The 19636-nt window shown below is 45.2% G+C and overlaps 1 protein-coding gene across 3 annotated transcripts in view; it reads left to right on the plus strand.

Annotated features, from left to right (window-relative positions):
* Window positions 1-19636, plus strand: part of GABRA2 (gamma-aminobutyric acid type A receptor subunit alpha2) — a 686792-nt gene that overhangs the window by 205895 nt on the left and 461261 nt on the right. The window lies entirely within an intron of this gene.

Consider the following 19636-nt stretch of genomic DNA (forward strand, 5'->3'; position numbering starts at 1 on the left):
AAGTATCAAAAATTGCCAAATCTAGACCCAAGCTCTCACCGTGATGGGGCTCAGATGAATACTTGCTCCACCAAATTTGTGATATGAATATGCCTTGCTGTAAAATTGTAAATATGTCTTGTATGAAAAATAGATTTTATGTGCAGAAACCAGGGGGAGGTTCTCCCTGGATCATAAAACACCTTGTCATCATGACACTCTGTTTTCTTCTGAAATCAGGGGAGAGGACAGACCCTAACAAATAGAATACCTAGGAGGGTGCCTAGTATAATTCAGCATACCCACCCCTTAGGAAATACATAAATAGAGACAGCTTAGGAAATAGACAGACACACATTCACCCACCATCCGATTGTTGGCAGAGCACTTTGCAAGAGAAATCCATATCCAAGACTCCAGACTCCAGAATTTTGAAAGCAGAAAGGCCCATTTTCAAAGCTGAACCATTCTCAGCTTGGCCTTTAATAAATCCTGAAACCAGATTTTACCCCAGACCTCCAAGGGGAACCAAAAAGAACAGCCTGGCTGTGCTGTTGCTGCTTTGTTGCTGAGAATTATTGCCAGAATCCAGAGATCCAACCCAGTAGAGCAGAGCTGTGACCAGATAGCTGCGAACCAGAACCAATCCATCAGATCTAGTCCAATCCTGCCGTGCAGTGTCCAGAGTGCCGTGCTGTGTGCAGAACCAGAGCGCCTTGAGTCCAGTCTGGTGTGCTAGCTGAATTCCTGTCCAGAAAGTCTCCCTGACCAGATCCCAGATGGGTCCATTCCAAACAGTGGTAGTGAGTATCCATAGCATAGGATTGTCCCTAGCAAATATCTTATCCATAAGTAATCCTATCCAAACCCATTCTATTATATCCAGAACTGAATTGTAAAACTCTTTTGTCTTATCTGAACTTTTCTCTCATCCCTATAGTCTTTTGGTAATAGTAGTGTTAAAATCATCTTTGCGCTAATATATTTTCTGAAGAAAGGCGAGCGTCTCGGCAGGCCAAACTAAGCAGTGATATCCTGGGCTGGTGGCTGCGCTGTCGTGTAGTTGGCATCTTCATAGTCTCCCTAGTGAAAAGAAATCTTGTTTGTTAATTTTAAAAGCGCATATTTTTTTAGCTATTTTGACTCTTTCTTAAAAAATCGACCTCCACAAAGACCTTCATAACTTCTTCACCGCGTATGCTAGAAAGTATCTAATTGAATCTAACATCCTCAGCTTTCCTACGAAACCAAAACCGCATCCCAACTCCTTATAGTTATTCCGCAATCATGCTTACCACGCGCAGAAATGTTTGCCTCACATTTTTCGTTTGGCTCAAATCTATCACGTGTGAAATAGCTGTTCATTGCATCTGACCTCAGAATTAAGTTTTCAATTGCTAGTTACTCAATAACCATTGCTAGTGTTTGTTGGAAACCATACAAAGCGGCTCCCACTATTATTGAAACCACCTTAGTGAATTTAATCAATTTTCAGTGTTTTTATCATTCATGCAAAGCCAACTTTAAAACCATTTTTGACAAGTTTGCAATCATTCCTCTTTTTCTCTGTGTTTGATGGGGGAAATTGGGATTAATACTGTGTTGTTGAATTCTGTATTCCTGAAACCTGTTTTCTCCCCTTCCATCTCTTTATATTGCATATTGGGGGGATTGAGTAGTGTTCAGGGGGAAAGAGTAATCACATTGCAATTTGATTGAACCCACACAAAGTATTATTCTGTGCTGCATTATTTTCCTATCATTACTCCTTCTGATTAAAGAGATTTATTGTGACATCACACCATTGGTGATCATTGTATAAGCATTAAAGTAGTGTGATATATATATTGTGAAATCCATAAATAAATATTTTCACTTTGCAAAAGAGCCTGCTTCCTGTTTCAATGTGACCGGTGGGGATTCAAAGAGAGGGGCGTGATATAAGGGTACATCATTCATAAATAAAAGAATTTATAGACATAAAAAAATAATTAAGGGTTTCAATTGTGCATCCCATGCTAGGCATTGACTTAGGTGAAGTGCTGGGTTGAAATCACTTACATATATTGCCCCGGGATATCACCCCTAGTTCTACTATTCATTTGAATTAAGTCCCAGTGTCTCAGAAAATGTATCCATTTTGAACCCTTGTGGTTAGTAAAGTTCTGGACCATTTCACATTTTTTGGTTATATTTCGATAAGAGGCACACTCAATCTCATCAGAACATCTGGCATTCAGGTGGCACCCAATAATACTATTTGGTTATGTTGGAGCCCTCCATGTCCTGCAAAGATTTCATTGAGTTGGGAATAGATTTCTTCCATAGAAGACTTTGTGGGCGTGTTATAGATATTTCTTATTAGTGCCTTCCAATTCTCTGCTTTTGAGTCTGGCCATAGTTCAACTACTTGGACCATCCCTTTGCTGAACGTTACCGCCACTTGGCTAGAATCAATTTTCTGACTCACTCCGATACTTAGCTCCCCATATGGTCGACCCCTAGGCCTCTTCTTTGCCATGACTTGGTATTGGTGGTATCCGTTCACATAGAGGGGAGATTCAAGCTAGGTTTCCTAGAGAAGGAACATGTCATAGCTATTTAAATTGACCCCCTGTCTGCATAAGGTGTGTATGACCCCTTGTGTTCCAACTCGCAGACCTATAAGTTTAATTTCCTATAGTCGATTGGCCTCTAGGTGGCATATCAGCCTGGTACCAGGGCCGAACCCCAAGGTCAAAACAAGACTGTGTATATCTAGTTGTGGTTTTGTTAGAGTATGACCCAGACTGTATGTTGCCATTAGGGGGATCGTAGGGTTCATATAAGTCATCCAAAAAAACCTTAGAGGAGGACAAACCAACAACCTTTCCACATACTGCCTCCCGTCAGTTGTGGATGTTACTTTGGTTCCTGGGTACTGATCATGGCATACAGTTAGGTTAAGACCCAGGCTAAACAATATATCAACACTGGAGCATAACAAAGATACTGCTAAAATGGCTACAAATCGTAACAGAACCCAGTTGGTTAGACCGTTCCATTTAGGAAGTTCACGTTGTAGAATGTCTGCTGAAGAAATCATTGACAGCTGAGTGATCATAGACCACATTTGAAGCACGGGTTATCGATTTAAGAAGGGACTGGTTCCAGTTGGCTGGGTCTCTTCAATTTTCACTAAGACCCTTAGCTTCTGGGCTCCGGTGTCAGAGTCACTTAAATAAGGATTGTAATATCCTTGTCCATTCTGCCTCTTGTTTTGCAAAATGGGTAGACAAGTTCTGACAGGTGGCATTATGCTTGGCTGACAGTGAACTGTGGACCCTTGCTTGTGCCTGGAGAAACATCCAGAGTCTGGTACAGGGCTTTTCACCAGATTTCACCAATGGACTGACTTACCTGTGTGGCAAGACCTAACATAAAGATCTTTTTTTTTGGGCCCTTTGAGAGAGACCCCACTCCGGTCCAACCTGGACTTTTACTATGGGTTGTTTTGGAACTATGTGAGTCCATTTGTCTAGTGGCCCACTCAAGGTTACTTTCCTCTTTGTACCATTGCCCTGTACTCTAATAATCGTTCTGGGTTTCGGAGGAGACTCTCCACTGGCTAACCGTCAGGTTTTATTTAGGAAACAAACATGCTTTGAATTTTTCCAGGTGGTGTCAGAGGTTGTCCTTGTTAGCGATGTATGTGTGTTTGACCTCTGTGGCTGCCTCAAGATGTCAACTGGGGGAGAATCTTCCATTATGGATATTTCATTGCATAGTGCTTCACAGGCGTCCTCTTCGTTACATGTACATCTTGGGGGATTACTGAGGCCGGTGAGCTACAGGTGCTGAGTGGAAGGATATCCCAGTGCTCACCTATGTCCTTTAGGCCTTCCTCCATGACTAGTGTACATGGAAGGGGGTCCTGGGCCCCAACGGTAGGTTTGGGTCCTCTCCCTAGTTTCTCCATTCGCTTATTTTCCAGCTTTTGATACAGATACAAGGCAGTATTAGGTAAGATAATATCCACTACATTTATTGTTATTATCATAAGATCATGTTGTATAGCAGCCAGTGTTGTGCAGAGGACCAATAGGGTTTCAATTTTGGAAAGAATAGTGTTCAGCTGATATTTCAGGGGTACCACATCAAGGGAAGTGGCTTCACCCTGTGAGATACTGATGATGGCTCTACATAGCTTACATCTCCTGAAGTTTCAAAGGTGGCCGCTAACGCTTCTAGGTTTGGGGTACTGGACACATTTTTTACGAATTATGTTTTTGTATGATACCACGGGGGACCCAAGGAGTTTTGTTTCAAAGTCCTGCAGAGTTGTAGCAAAGAGACGTTATTGTAAAGAGACTGCGGTGAGTTTGGCACTTGATTTTGCAAATTCATCTGCTGTATCTGCAATGGTGTTCGTTGCAGCACTGATGTTTTTCTTTACCTCTCGCATATTATTGTCCCCCTCTGGATTGTTTGAGGGACTATCTCTCACTTGTGTGACTGAGAGGCACGACATTGAAAATTGTGCACCAAGCTGGCTAACGGCCTGGAAATAGCCAGTAACAGGCATCTGATGATTAGTCACTGGCTTACCCCCATTACCGCGATCATTTCTGCATTTCTTTGTTGAAGGTGCCACTGGGTTGCCTTTGTGAGGATTTGGAGAGCTCTTTTTCCGTTTCCCTGTTTTTAAGGATTCGCTTTGCAGGCCGAACATACAGGGCAGTTTATTCTTCATGGTAAGGGCCGCATACTCAAGCAAGGAGAACAGGTGAGCAAATGAGAGATAGATGCAGGTTACAGTGTTCAGGGTCAATTAAAGCAGGGGGAAAAATAGTGCGTCCGGGGGGAAAGAAGGTGGGATGGTGGTGCAGAAGAGAAAGAAGGGGATGGCTGCAATGGTAAGGCCCACATCAGGATAAAATAAGTAGTGGATGGAGTTTTGGACTCGGGTTGGCTGTCGGGCTATGGGACACTGTTTAATCCATGTGGTACCCAAACTTCGTCACACACTCCAACCATAGAGTCAATTGTTTGGTTCAAAATTAAACTTACCTCGGTCGCCAGATGGGCTGCATTGCCTTTGATCGTTAGCTGCTCAATAGTAGTCACAGGAACCACCTGTCAGTGTTAACTTTGCTGGTTACAGTACACTCCTGCTTGGCACGCTTGGCGGTGCCAGGGGGGCTGACCCAGGGTTCCACAGCATACTCCCATCAACTGCCGGAGACTGCCAGACTGCAGCCAACTCAACCACCAACTCTTCATTGGTCTAAGGATTAAAAACCCTTCCTCCTCCGATGTAACACATGTGAACAGGGAAGAAACACTGCCAATGCTGCAGATGCTGCCAGACTGCAGCCAACTCTAAGACCAACTTGGTTGAGCTTATTTTAAAGGAGCAGCCTGTCCTTCATATTAGGGAAAAGAGAAGAGAACATTCTTTATGCACCACATGGTTGATATTAGGAGAATCACTTTGGGGTGTAAGAGGAAATGGGATGAAAACATGGGCATGGGAACGGTACCCTTAGGGTTTGAGGAGAGAAAAGATGGGTAGAGCAAACGAGTCAGATTAGTGGGCGTTGTATGAAACATAGGTAAGGCAAAAAGATAAAAAGGTGTTTAAGATGAAAAGATGAGTCAGACACAAACATTGTATAGTGCATGATTAGATGGATGCCACATGGGAGATTCCAAGGTAGGTTGTCAGTTTCTGGGAAGCTGTGCTGGTATTTGCACCAACCCTGGTGTAGCGTGTCATTGGATGCAACGTCAATACAAATACATGCACAGAATAAATGACAGAGCAGCACAGCACAGAGACTGTGTATACACCACTTCATTGCAAATAGAGATGATCTTTTTGTTATAGAACAATCTACCCTCATCAAGTAGAATTCATGTGATAAAGTAATACCTTATGTACATTATCGAAACAGTTTATCAAGCTCTGGTGATGCGGTCACGTATCAAATGAGGGCTGGATTCTTGCAACTCAATATATGGATATTATAAATTGGCTCAATGCCTAACTTTAAATTGCTCAAATTTTGGCTGCATGACGGATGGATGATCTGTGTAAAAGGGAGGTGCTATCCACATGCAGAGGATATCTCCATTGGCCTCCAATCAAAATGTAAATTGAAACTCAATGTCGCTGTATGACATATACGTGTCAAAGGATATGTTATCAAATATTGATACAAGCTGTCATTTTACAAGTCTTCACAATTTCTTAGATCCTGTGGCGGGAGCTTACTCCCAGCTCCGCAATGACGAGGAAGGAGATTCCGAGTGAAGACACACTTGTTCTGGAAAAGGCACTTTGAGACAAAATGCCAATTTGGCTTAATCCAAAAACATTTGCTTTCCAAAAAGCTTCCTTGTTAGTTGGCTAGTTCCAATCTGTCAGTGTCCAAGAATGATGATCTGCACCTTGAGGCAGTTTGGTTGATATAAGGCACCATACACATTCTTTTGCACTTCACTTCAGTAGGAGGACATTGCTTCCACATTTAGTCAAGGAAACAGACTTTCAATATCCTTTTTACATATAGTAGGGGTTCTTTTATTTCTTATAATGTTCATGCTAATGTTAATGTTAAAGGTATTTGTACCGTGCAACATCACCACCGGACTGGTCCTGAGGCGCTCTGAAGATCTGAAAGGGGAAGAGGGTAGGAAGGTTAGGAAGGTTAGTAGAATTGAGCAGGAGAAAGGCAAGAGAGCAGTGATGTGCTGTTGGCAGCCTCGGTTTGGTTTGCAACATTCACTGAGCTTAGGTGTGCTTTTCGGTGGGGGGCCTTTGTGTGCTTTTGAGTGAGGCTATGTGTTGTATATTTTGTTGATGCAGTGTGGTGAAGTGTGTGTTGTTTGTTGTGCATTAGAGGTATGGTTGTGTTTAGTTATAGTTTGAGATGTGTATGCAGAGGGGTGAGATTGTTTAGTGGGGTAGGTCAGTGGCATCGCTATTTAGAAGTGACACATGCTAATCTTCACAATCCTGTCTAGATGCAGTGCAATGCTAATCTTTACAGTTCCATCTAAATGTGATGCAAGCTGACTTCACATATCTGTATAGGCGTGACACAAGCTAATCTTTACAATCCTGCCTAGATGTGGTGCAAGCTGGCATTCACAATTCTGTCTAGATGAGACACAAGCTAATCATTACAATCCTGTCTAGGTGTGGTGCAAACTGACGATCATACTTCTCGCTAGATGTGACATAACTGCACTGTGATCCCTTTTAATGTATGGTCACTTACTAAAAAGCAAGAGATCTTTCAGTTGTTGATGCATATAATCAATGTGCATTTAGTTTGGAAGATAACAATTCACTCATATGTAGCATGTGTGGTGTTTCAAAAACATATTAGGAATATCACATGATGCATATATATACAAGCCATGTTGTGGTTTCCAATGTGTGATATACTCTTGCTTGTCTGTGTTAAAATCCTGCAGAAGACAAGGCAAACATAATACCATACATCATTTCTAATCCATGGTTATGAGGGGTCAGGGAAAGGCATTTTTGAACAAAGAAATCCCAAAAGTTAGTCCTGGCCTTAATTAAATGTTCCAGGGCCTACTGAAATTCACAATTACACAATTACATTTTAAAATGTCATTGCAATTACAATAGAGGTGTTTGTTTCTTGTTGCAACGGCGTAGTGATGTCACTACTAATCAGTGAATTATGCACAATCATCTATTCTAATATTACTGTCAGCAATATATTATAAAAATATCAAAAGCCATGGTAAAGTTCAGTAAATAAAATCTGCTATTTGTTTTCTTTATCTACAGAAATTCTCTTTGACCTTTAATATATTTTTAATTTACAGTTTAGGGTTCACTGTTTTGTAAATGTTCCCTCTGCATGCCTACATGAAATGTCGTACTACTGTCAATTGTAGTCACTTTTTTATATAGTGTATGACATGGCCACAATGAGTCTATGGGCCTCAATACGAGGTATATACCGGCATCGTCCATCGTCCCGTTGCATTCCGACCCGCAAACCCGGTATTAGCGGCACACTAAACAACGGTGCCGCTAATAGCGGCATAGGCGCGTACACGCGCCCCTTCAGGGAGCAAATATCGGCATGCCGGTAATAGGTGGAAATTCCAACCCACGCATACATACAAATACCGGCATTGCGAAGCCGGTAATCACGGGCAGCACGATGCCGGCCATACAGGCATCGCGGACCACCCGCAAACAGCAAGCAGGATACAAGGCAGCTGCCACAGGTGCACACAATCACCACAGGTGGAGCCAATGGAGGCTGTGCTAGTATAAACTGAGCACACCCACACACCACAACCCCCCCCCCCCAGGTGTAGGCAATGTAGAGTGGCCCAGTACAAAAGGAGCACACCTACACACCACACCCCTTCCTACACCAAAATGCTACCACTAGCAGTTGCAATCATGGCGCTGGAGGACATGCCTATACTGCTACAACTACAGCAACAACAGCAACAACAGCAATAACCACAACAACCACAGCAGCAAGAACAGGCAGCACAGAGGAGACACAGGAGGAGAAGGAGGGTGAGACAGGCCCAGCAATTACCACCAGGGCAGCCACCACTGCCTCGCAGGCAGCCACCAATCCCTCGCACCAGACCCAGCCCATTCAACCTAACCCCTGAGCAGATCCACACCCTGTACCGGCTGGACCGTGACACCATCACCACCATAGTGGACATGATACAGAACGACATTGCCAGCCACATAGACATACGCACTGCCATCCCCCCACTACTAAAGGTGGTGTCCGTGCTACACTTCCTGGCCACAGGCACCTACCAACACACAGTGGGCCAGCTGCATGGCATTTCACAACCACTATTTTCATGCATGCTGAACCAAGTGCTGGATGCCCTCCTGAAGCATGCAAGCACCCATATATCCCTACCACAGACTGACCAGGAGATAGCCGAAACCAAAGTAGGCTTCCATGCACTGGCAGGCATGCCCAATTGTGTTGGTGCCATCGACTGCACCCATGTAGAATTGGTAAGCCCCCATGCCATAGAGGCGGTGTACCGCAATCCCAAGCAATACTACTCCATCAATGTGCAAATGGTATGTGACTCCAGCAAGATCATCACCCATTGCTGCGCCCTATTTCCTGGATCCACACATGATGCCATGGTACTGCGCAACTCCACGCTACCCTGTCACATGGAGCGACATGCTGGACCACGTGCCTGGCTGCTCGGTGAGTTGCACAACAGGCCCATGGCCATGCTGTGGGGTAGAGATGTGTGCGGATGCAGAAGGGGGGCGGCCTACTGCACCAGGGTGGGGAAGGGGGGGTAAAAGGTCACCAGGGCTCCAATAGCCAGTGAGTGGAGAATGCATGCAGAGCTAAACACTCCTCACCTGAACCAGCCAAACGGAACAGGACACATCACTGGGCCACATATCACAAATAATGCATATGGATGATAAAAAGTAAGAGGCACAACCAGGGCACCGTGCTGTTGGCAAGCAATGCATGACTGAATAGGATGGCAACTGTGCCAATGCGGCTAGTGTGACCATGCATAGCAAACAATATCCTGCATGAATTAGAGACTAAACATTGTCGCAATACCACAGCACATCTGCCTCAGCATGCAGGAATACACCCTGAATCATCTAGTTAATCCCATCCAGTGTACCACACCTCATTACAGTATACATTGCATCTAGGTGATTATTTTCTACACGTACAGGGACATGTGCATGCCCACACCAAGTAGCTGCTGCCATGGCTGTTCTCCCTGAAGGTGGCAGTTCAGAGTGACACAGACTGATTTGTTTCTTCTTGCAGGGGATGGAGGATATCCCTTGAGGCCTTGGCTACTTACCCCTGTGCGGAACCCACAGAACAGCCATGAAGAGGAGTACAATCGTGTGCACACTCGCACACGTGTTGTCATTGAGCAGGCCTTTGGCCTGCTGAAGGCGCGGTTCCGCTGCCTAAGCAGGTCTGGTGGGGCACTCCTATATAGGCCTGAGACGGTTGCAAAGATCACCATGGCCTGTGTCATGCTGCACAACATTAGCGTCCGAAGGAATATACCACTGCCACCGGACATTGACATGCATGGGCCGGGTGAGGATGAAGGGGATGGAGACGGAGGCAAAGGAGCCTCCCTGCCAGTACGTGATGCACGGGATGGCCATGCTGTTCGCCAAGCACTAATTGACAAATACTTTTGAAATGCATGGACAAAATGTGAGTAATGTGTCTACAACACACTGGCTGAATGTGGACATGCACACTTTTTTGTTTAGAATTGCCCCGCTGTACACCAACACACAATAAATGAACATGTACAAAATGAACAATGTCCAACCAATGATTTGCTAGCACACAACAGTGTATTTTCAGCAGACGTGATATGGTGAACATAATCCCCTCACAACACCCAGTAAACTCCCTCACCCACCCCACAAACCCCAGAAAATACCCCTGTAAACTCCCTCACCCACCCCACAAACCCCAGAAAATACCCCTCTAAACTCCCTTACCCACCCCACAAACCCCAGAAAATACCCCTTTAAACTCCCTCACCCACCCCACAGATCCCAAATCTCCCCATATGTGCAACAAACAGTTCCCTTCACCAATGTAGTTCTTCTAAATGTCATTGCCTGTACTGTTATTTCTTGGCAATTTTTGGGTCTGGGGGTGCCATGGCCGAGCGCCGTGCGCTCCTCCACGTGAACCGCACAGGGCTCGATTGCGCCTAGGTGGAAGGGGTTGTTGTAGAGGAGGTGACAATTGTCAGTCCCATGGCTGGCCCAAGGTGTGGCTGCTGCATTTGCGGGAGATTTGCAAGAAGGGCCTGTGTGAGTGACACCATGCACTCCCTGATGGCACACGTAGATGCCTCCACAGCAGCAGTATTGGCTGCTCTGGCCGTGGCAATGGCCCTCATGGCCTCATTCCCAGCGTCAACCTGTTGCCGCATGAGTTGCAGCATGGACTCTTGGCGGCTCTCTACCCTTGCCAGGCGAGCCTCGAAAGAGTTGTCGGCCGCAGCTGTACTGGTGGCTGGCAGGGTGGTGACTGGCAGGGTGGTGGCTGGAAGGGTGATGGATGGAAGGGTGGTGGCTGGAAGGGTGGTGGCTGGAAGGGTGGTGGCTGGGAGGGTGGTGGAAGGCACCTGCGTGGGGCCCTCTTCCAGGGCACTGTCCTCCTCAAAGATGGCAATGTCTGATTCTCCTAGGTCCGAGTCATGGAGGCACGGATCGTCCAGGCTCTCAGACTCCGCAGAGGGGGGGGCTGGCAATGGGGGTTGGGGTGGGTGTGCCAGACATGATTCCAGCCTCATCATCCACCTATGTGGACACAACGTGCGTGGTGGCTGGCGGAACGGCTCCCACTGTTGTGGGTGCCTGCTGCTGTTCTGTGGCTGCAGGTGTCCCCTGCAGGTTTACTGCCTTGCGTGCCACACTGGCTGTTGCTGCAGGCATTTTCTTGGGCTGGGGGGTGGCGGTGGCCCTGGTCCCTTTGCGTGCACTGGATGTACTTGCACCCCTGTCCTGTGTTCCACCTTCCTCATCGGTGTCTGGGGGATAGAAGATATGCAAGTCATCAGTGATGTTGTCAAAAGGCAGCTATGATGTATTGCAGTGTGATATGTTCATACATTCAGGCATCATTTCATTTCTGGGATGTGGCATTTGGTGTCCTGAGGGGACATGTGGCCAATCAGTGCATGGCTGGTGGCATAGCATTAGTTTGGTGTCTGTGTGGTGGGTTCCATGGGCATGGTTGGGTCATGTTGCACCTCTGTTGGGATTGGGATTGTCACTCAGCATACGGGTCATTGGTATATCTGGTTGAGCTGTTATGTCAGTATGGGGGCCAGGGAGTTGTTGTTCGTGCATCTCGTTTGCTATTATAATAGCTTCAGATAGATTGTCTTCCGCGTCCTCGGCCGCCTTCCGTCTTTGCTCAGTGTCACTCATCAATGTGTTTGTGTTTGCCAATATGCGACCCGACATCTTCAGCAGTATTTTTAATGCAAACTGTAAGGAAGCCACGGAAGCTTGTAATTCGGCAATTTCCTGGGCTACCGGATGAATATTACTGACTGTCTCTCTTCCATTATCAGATGAAGTATCAATAACTAGGTTAGGTGGAGTAGATAGCCTCTCCATTGTTACAGCTTGAGAGAGTCGTTTGCCATGATTTTCACTCTGGTTCTCCGGTGTGAAAGACTCCATAACCTCCGAGTGCACCACTATCTGAGGTGTCATGCCTCTCTGTATAGACAGGCATAAATCCAATAAGGAGTTGTTATCAATATCCTCAAAATTTAGTGAGCTGCCCAAATTGGAGGTATTGGTCACTTGATTCATAGGCGTCTCAAGGGTTGTAGAATTATTTTCAGCCGGTATGTTTATGGGGAAAAAACCCGTTATCTTGCCTTGATCTACGGGGATTCCCTTCTTGGCTTTATTTCTCCTGCCTTTAGGCTCTTCCATTATAGGACCCAAGTCTGGTTCATGTGTCTTTTTCCTTAGATTATATTTGGAAGGTGCAGGTTTTTTATGGGGAGCCATCCGCTCTGGGATAAGTAGGCTACCTGGCACCAGTAGGTAGAATTGGCCAATTACAGGATCAAAGGGAAGATCCCCACAGTCTCCTGTTAAGTTGGAATTCTACCAGGCTCAACTTCTTCAGCAGAGGAACGCAGATACAATGATAATCGCGCCAGGGAAAGTATCCACGTGCTCAGGGTTATCACTGTAGAGGAACTGTCACCCCACTCACAAAATCTTACAATAGGGAGATAACCTCGATGCGCAGTTTGAGGGGGCACCTTGTTCAGCCAATGACCTAGTCAGGCCTGTGCAAGTGCGCCCAGCAGTTATTCTCGCAAACAAAAAAAAGAATATCCAGATATACAGGTCACTCCTTAGTAGTGACCTCCGTTTACCAGTGGGATCTAAACCCTTATGTGGGTTTCGGTCATCGGTAATCCCCGGGGATCTTGTCAACTACAATGGGCTCCATTGTATACTTCCATAACGCACAGTGCCCCAAGATGCAACGGGCACCAGGCTGTAATCGAGCCGCCCCACAGGTCAGCGCAACACCCGCAGGCGCCAACACCCCTCCCCGTACCTCTTGTCGTAAGGCCAGTTACCTCCGGGGGGAGATCTTGCTCGACTCGTCGCCGGCGCCGGATCACAGTGCACCCAGTGCGCCCTCTGCGTTCCGTGTAGGGCTGCGCTATCAGGCGGCGGGCGACGGACCGGGTGTGCACAACCAGTCGCCCCTGGCGGCTCTCCTTACGGCGTGTGCTCCAATAGCCTCCAATAACCGTCCTCCGTACTCCTCCGTACTCCCGACTCCGCTCCGTTCCCAGCACTAGAGCCAGTCCGCCCGAGCCTACCGATGGCACAGTTCGCACAGTTCGAGGAAAGAACCCAGCCGTCTCAAGCCGCACCTCTACACAACATACGCAGGAACTGTGCGTCGTAAGAGGCCGCCTCCGAGACTGATCACAAAACCAAAATCATTTGAAATGGTCAACAGTAATTTTCACCTTGGCCAAACTCAGCATACGTGAGGGGCAGGGTGTGGCACTCATTCTTCAATGGATATGTTGATGTAGCCTTGGGACATGCATTACCATGCCTAGTCTCACTTCCACATCACTTGTGCCACATCATGGTTTAGTATACGTGGATGTGATGGTTCACTCACCTTCCTCTGTGGTAGATGCAGCGCCAACCTCCTGGTCTCCTATTCCCTCAATTGATTCCGGGTCAATGAATGCACTTGCGGTCTCCTCCCATGCCGTCAACTTCACAGGGGAGTGTGGGCCACCGCCTGTCGCCTTTACGGCCCTCCTGTTCTCCGCCAGGATCTTCCTCACCCGGAGGCGGAGGTCGCCCAGCGCTTCCGGCAGTCACGCACACTCCTTGGGGTGCTCCCCACTGCCGACACCCTCTGTGCGACCTCCTGCCAGACCTCTTTTTTTTTTGTTTGGGCCGCATGCTTGAGGTCTGTGCTCCTAATTGTATCTGCATGCTGTTCGAGAGTGTTGGCAAGCATGCTGAGTTCCGCATCAGAAAAACGCTGCTTTCTCTTCCTTTGGGAGGATTTCCTGGTGGCCTTCGACATCCTGCTTCTGTTGTGGCACACAACAACACAAGAGTAGTGGTGGTTATGGAGTATGGCAATGGATTGTGTTTTTAAAGATGGCTGCTGGCCATTTACCGTTCCTGCGCAATGACGTAATTTCCGGGTCCTTTTTTTTGCGAACACAGTAATACCGTGCCGGTATTACCGTGCCGGTATTTAGTGGTTGTTACGGAATGGGCGGCACCCGCAATGCCGGTATAGGGGGGTTGGTGGCCCGTTACCGGCATGGCGGTTTTGCCAATACCGGCATGGGGGAACGCGCGTTCTCGTAATCACCCGCTGTTAGCGGGTTCATACGGGCACGGACATGCACGTTCCGGCATGCCATTATTGAACACGCTGTTACCGGGATACTCGTAATGGGGCCCATTATTGTGTGAACGTAAATGCTCGCACATGTTCAATGAAAGGCCAAGCCATTAGCAAGGCTCTTCAATGCAGTCATAGCAGTTGGACAGACTGCATTCAAGAATTTGATGTTTCAGTGGTGAGTACAAAGGGCTATTCATCAATAATCCTTCCGCTTCTGCTTCAGAAATGCACTATCCCTATAATTGAAAATGCTATGAACCTCGTCTCTGATTCTGCAGTGTGCTGTGTATCCTTACTTGTGAATGAAAAAAAAGCTTTCCAACAGGATTTGTAAGTACAAAATGCGTGACAATAGGTAGGACATGTACTGCAAATACAAAGTCTTGATATAAAATAAGGAGGTATATTTGTAAAGCTTGATTTTCAGAAATATTATTTTCTTTCAATTTGAATTGTGAATCGCTGCCAAATGTTTTCTCTTCTCTCTCTCTCTCTCTCTCTCTCTCTCCCTCTCTCTCTCTCTCTCTCCTTTTCTCTCTCTCTCTCTCTCTCTCACTCCATTCATCTATAGGAAGTGGGAACATTCTATATCTAATAACTTTTGAGTGTTAGAAGAACGGATAAGCACAACTTTTTCCAAACTAGTAAATGGCCTGTACCTCCCTGAACGGGAACATTTCGTGCTAATCCATATTGCAGTTCAACGATTTTATGTTTTGAAAAAAAAGATTATTATGCATACACACAATACCATACAAATCTCAATAAGTATATAAAAAATCCAAACTCATGCTAGCTGTGTCTGTTATTATGCATACACACAATACCATAAAAATCTCAATAAGTATATAAAAAATCCAAACTCATGCTAGCTGTGTCTGATGGGTACACTATTCTCAGACAAGATAGACATGCGTACCGAGGAGGAGGTATCGCCTTCATTTTCAAATCCAGACTTGCCATGAGACTTGCCCATTCTCAAAATTACCAATCCTGTGAAACGCTTACAGTCAAATTACCACTGACCAATTCACAAACCTTAACTCTACACCCGATCTATCGACCACCTGGATCCATTCGTTCATTTGAGGAGAACATCTCCTACGTACTCTCCAACAACCTAAAAAACTCATCACAAGTTCTACTCCTTGGCGACTTCAACCTGGGATTCAGAGATCCCCTTGATAAACCTGCCCTGAACATCACCACCATCCTGACTGAACTCGGCCTACTCCAAAAAGTCTCTGTACCCACTCACAATAAAGGAAGAATACTAGACTGGGTAGCTGACTACAATCGTCAAGCTAACATCACCTCCGGTGGTCAGTCAAAATGTCGAAAATAAAATGTAGAATGACAATAATGTTGAAAAATAAATGTAGAAAAAAAAATGTCGAATTCCCTTTTTTTAAATTATATATTTATTTTGGGGTCCGGGAATAAAAAAAATAGTTAAACAAAAAAAAAAGCAAAAAAAAGGGGGGTTGGGGGGAACCCCCCCATTTCGAATAAAAAACGTCATAAAATAAAATTCGACATTTTTTTTTTCCACATTTTTTTTTCGGCATTTTGACTTTCTACATTTTGTCTTTCTACATTATCACGATAAACCATCAACTCCGTCTCCCCTTTAACTTGGACTGACCACTCCATCATGTCCTTTGCCCTCACCACCACCAGACATCTCGTCGTCACGATCCCCACTGCCCCCCACACCCTAACCAGAAGCAAAAAGAAGATCACAGCCGACAGGCTCATCCCAGCCATCCCAGCCATCTTTCCCACTCTCAACTCCCTTCCCGGATCTCCCAAGCTAATTCCAGTATGAAGGAGCTTTTCACAATCCTCAAAGAAACCCCTATCTCTACACCAGACACGTGCACCAAAGACAAAAGCTGGTGCTCCGGCATCCAACATGTGCTCCCAATAAAATCACTACTCTCCAAAGTAAAATAGCCCAAAAAAGCATCCTTGAACTTGCCCACTAGTTCACCGCCAACCAACATGCCTAAAACCGTCACACAGTCTAACTTTAAGGCACCTACCTCACCTAGCACACCACTTACTCGCTTCAAATTTTCTAAAATATCAATCATTGAAGTCGAAAAATTCATACTTTCACTCAAACCCTCCAACTGCCAGGGTGACCCCTGTCCAGCTCAAATTATCTAGGACGCAGCAAGGGACCTAGCCCCCTTTGTTTCCAAGCTCATTAATACTTCATTTGCATATGGCATCATCCCTGCTAACCTTAAACAAGCATGGGTGCTCCACTTAAAAAAAAAAAAAAACACTTGACCCCTCAATTCCCACTAATTACTGGCCTATCACGACCGTACCCTTTCTTTTAAAAATTCTCGACAAGGTCGCCTACACACAAATCCAGAAATACCTGGAACTCCAGCACCTCTAGGAGCATGCCAATCTGGTTTCCGTCCACAACACGGCACAGACAAGGCCCTCATAGACCTAAATACCCAAGTCGATGAATTAAGGGACAAAGGGAAATCTGCCCTCCTCCTCCTCCTTGACCTCTCGGCTGCATTTGACCTTGTTGATCATAAGGTCCTATGCAGCCACCTAGACTCAGCTGCTCACTTCTCTATGGAGGCCATAGTTTGGATGGAGTCTTTCCTAAGTAAAAGGACCATGCAAGTATTTTCGCCCTCAGCAGCTGCAGACCCTATCCCTATCATCTGTGGCGTCCCCCAGGGAGCTTGGTCTCTCCTACGCTATACAACATATTCACTAAAACCCTTTTTCGATGATCTGGGCAATCTTGGTATCACCTACACTAACTATGCAGATGTTACACAGATTCTCCTCCCACTTTCAGGGGATTATCTTAAGGATTTGGCGTTGGTGAATAGGGTGTATCTCATCATCCAGGCATGGGTGGCTAATCATGGTCTATGCCTGAATGATGACAAAACAGAGCTCATCATCCTAGCCACCTCCACCAACCTCAATAAACTAGGGATTGAATATGCCTCTTTCATAATTGACGGCAACCTCATCAAAGTGGCCAACAAGGTGAAAACTCTCAGCTTCTGTCTCAACTCAAACCTCTCCATCACCAAACAAGTTAACATGCTGGCTTCCACTAACGGATACACATGTAAACTCATCAGAACCGGTAAACCCTTCCTCTCAAACAACAGCTATATCATCCTGACCAGAGCCCTCATCCTGTCCAGGCTTGACTATTGCAACACCCTCTAGATTGGCTCCAACAAAGCAATCATCAGGAGAATCCAAACATTCCAAAACAACACCCTTAGAGGGGCTTTTGGAGTGGCTAGAAGAGACCATATCTCTAAGATCAGGTGGCAACACAATTGGCTCTCTAAAAACGACAGAACCAAACTGAAAATTGTGTCAATTTACCCACAAATCCCTGAAAAACGATGCCCCCAGCTATCTCGCTGAGAGATTCCATAAAATGACCTCCATCAGACCTTCCAGACTAGCCCTTAGTAACTCCCTCCTTGTCCCCATATTCAAACTTTTTAATGTATGTGGTAACAGCTTCCCTACTAAAGCAATCCAGCTCTGAAACTCCATGCCTCCTGCAATCCGAGATGATCAGCCATATCACAACTTCAGATCCAAATGCACCATCTGGCTCAAATCTTCTGATATCTAACCCCAGCCGTGTGTCCACTAGCTGTAAATACCATCAAGTGGACAGTAATGAAATGTATAACCTTATTGTCTCCTGTTATCCTGTGACTATTCAGTGCATGTATGTACCTGTACTGTTACATTATCTATTTTGTAAATAAGCTGAGAACCTACCTGTAACCTTTGCGCCCTGATACCCTCAGGTCTGGAGCGCATTACAAATGAATAAACAAACACACAACAAACTAGATGTGGTACTGTTTCAAGCAATAGTACCCACAGAGTCGGCAGTACCTTGCCCCTCTAAGTAGACAGATACGTGCCCCTAGAATTTCTAATGTAGGCACTGCATTATATTTAATAGTCATATACTTCCTTACTGTGTAGCAATGTTGGTACAATTTAGTCATGCTGTTGCTTGTTGACATAAAAGAGGTGTCATGGCATGCACTTCTAGTGGATATGTGCAGCTGATGTGGACAACATATTGCACCTGTTTGTTTTTTTTTTGGCATTGTTTTGTAGAATTGATTACAGTTTGCCGGGGTATGTATTATGCATATTTTTGTTTTTTAATTGTTCCATTACATCAGGGGCAGATGTGTGTTGTCCATAACAGCTCATTTACTAGTTTACTTTTCAAGGATGGCTTTGCATCTTTTGCACACGCCAGTTGTAATGCTTTTAAATATCTGAGCATAGTTATCTGCAGACTGACACATGTTTTGTGCAAGTTCTTTGTAACAAATGTGATGCCACAGATTGACATTCCCTACGCTGATGAGTGTATTATGGCATTCTAATGTTTTAAATATGGGTTGCCCTTTCACTGGTGTTAACTGCAGGAGGTCTCCAAAAGTAACATGTTTTTCTCAAAACAGTTCTTCGTATACATTATTAGATGAATTAAAGCAAGCAAGAATTAGTTTGGAAACCATGTTTACTTCACCTACTAGGAGGCATTTCATTTGTCACAGAATTCTGTGTACTTCAGTCACAGATTCTGCTGACAATTTGTAATATCCTAATTTGTTTGGATGTTCTGCTGGGAGAACGAGTAGTCGGTGTAAAGTTACACCTGCTATGTTGCAAGCAGCTAGACCTGTTACAATAGCAGAAAGGTTATTAATTAGTTTGTCTTCTAAAAATGTTGTGATTGTTTTAATTAAGAAGGTTTTTGCCAGAACCAGATTCACTGCTTGTTTACAAGAGCAGTATTACTTTCATGTTTTAGGCGATGCTCAATTTCTTCAGTAATTTGTTCAGCTTTTAAATGTGATTTGAGCACTGGCAAATCTTCTTTAGATTGTTTAGATTGATGCATGGTGTTTTTGACCTCTTTCGTTGTTATTTCTGCTTCATTTTGAATGAGTTGTTCTGCAAATGGTTCTTGGCTTCTTGTAAGAGATAGTTGGCTGTCTTCATGAGTGTCTTCATCTAGATTAGTTTCTATCTCTTCTTCTTGTTGGCCTTCATTGTTTAACATGTATTTGTACTGTATAATTTTGTCATATGTTATGCTGCTTTCATTTGCCTTAAATGCAGCTTAA

The sequence above is a fragment of the Ambystoma mexicanum genome, chromosome 6q, assembly GCF_040938575.1.
Source record: "Ambystoma mexicanum isolate Mex_15411 chromosome 6q, UKY_AmexF1_1, whole genome shotgun sequence".
Lineage (NCBI taxonomy): Eukaryota > Metazoa > Chordata > Amphibia > Caudata > Ambystomatidae > Ambystoma > Ambystoma mexicanum.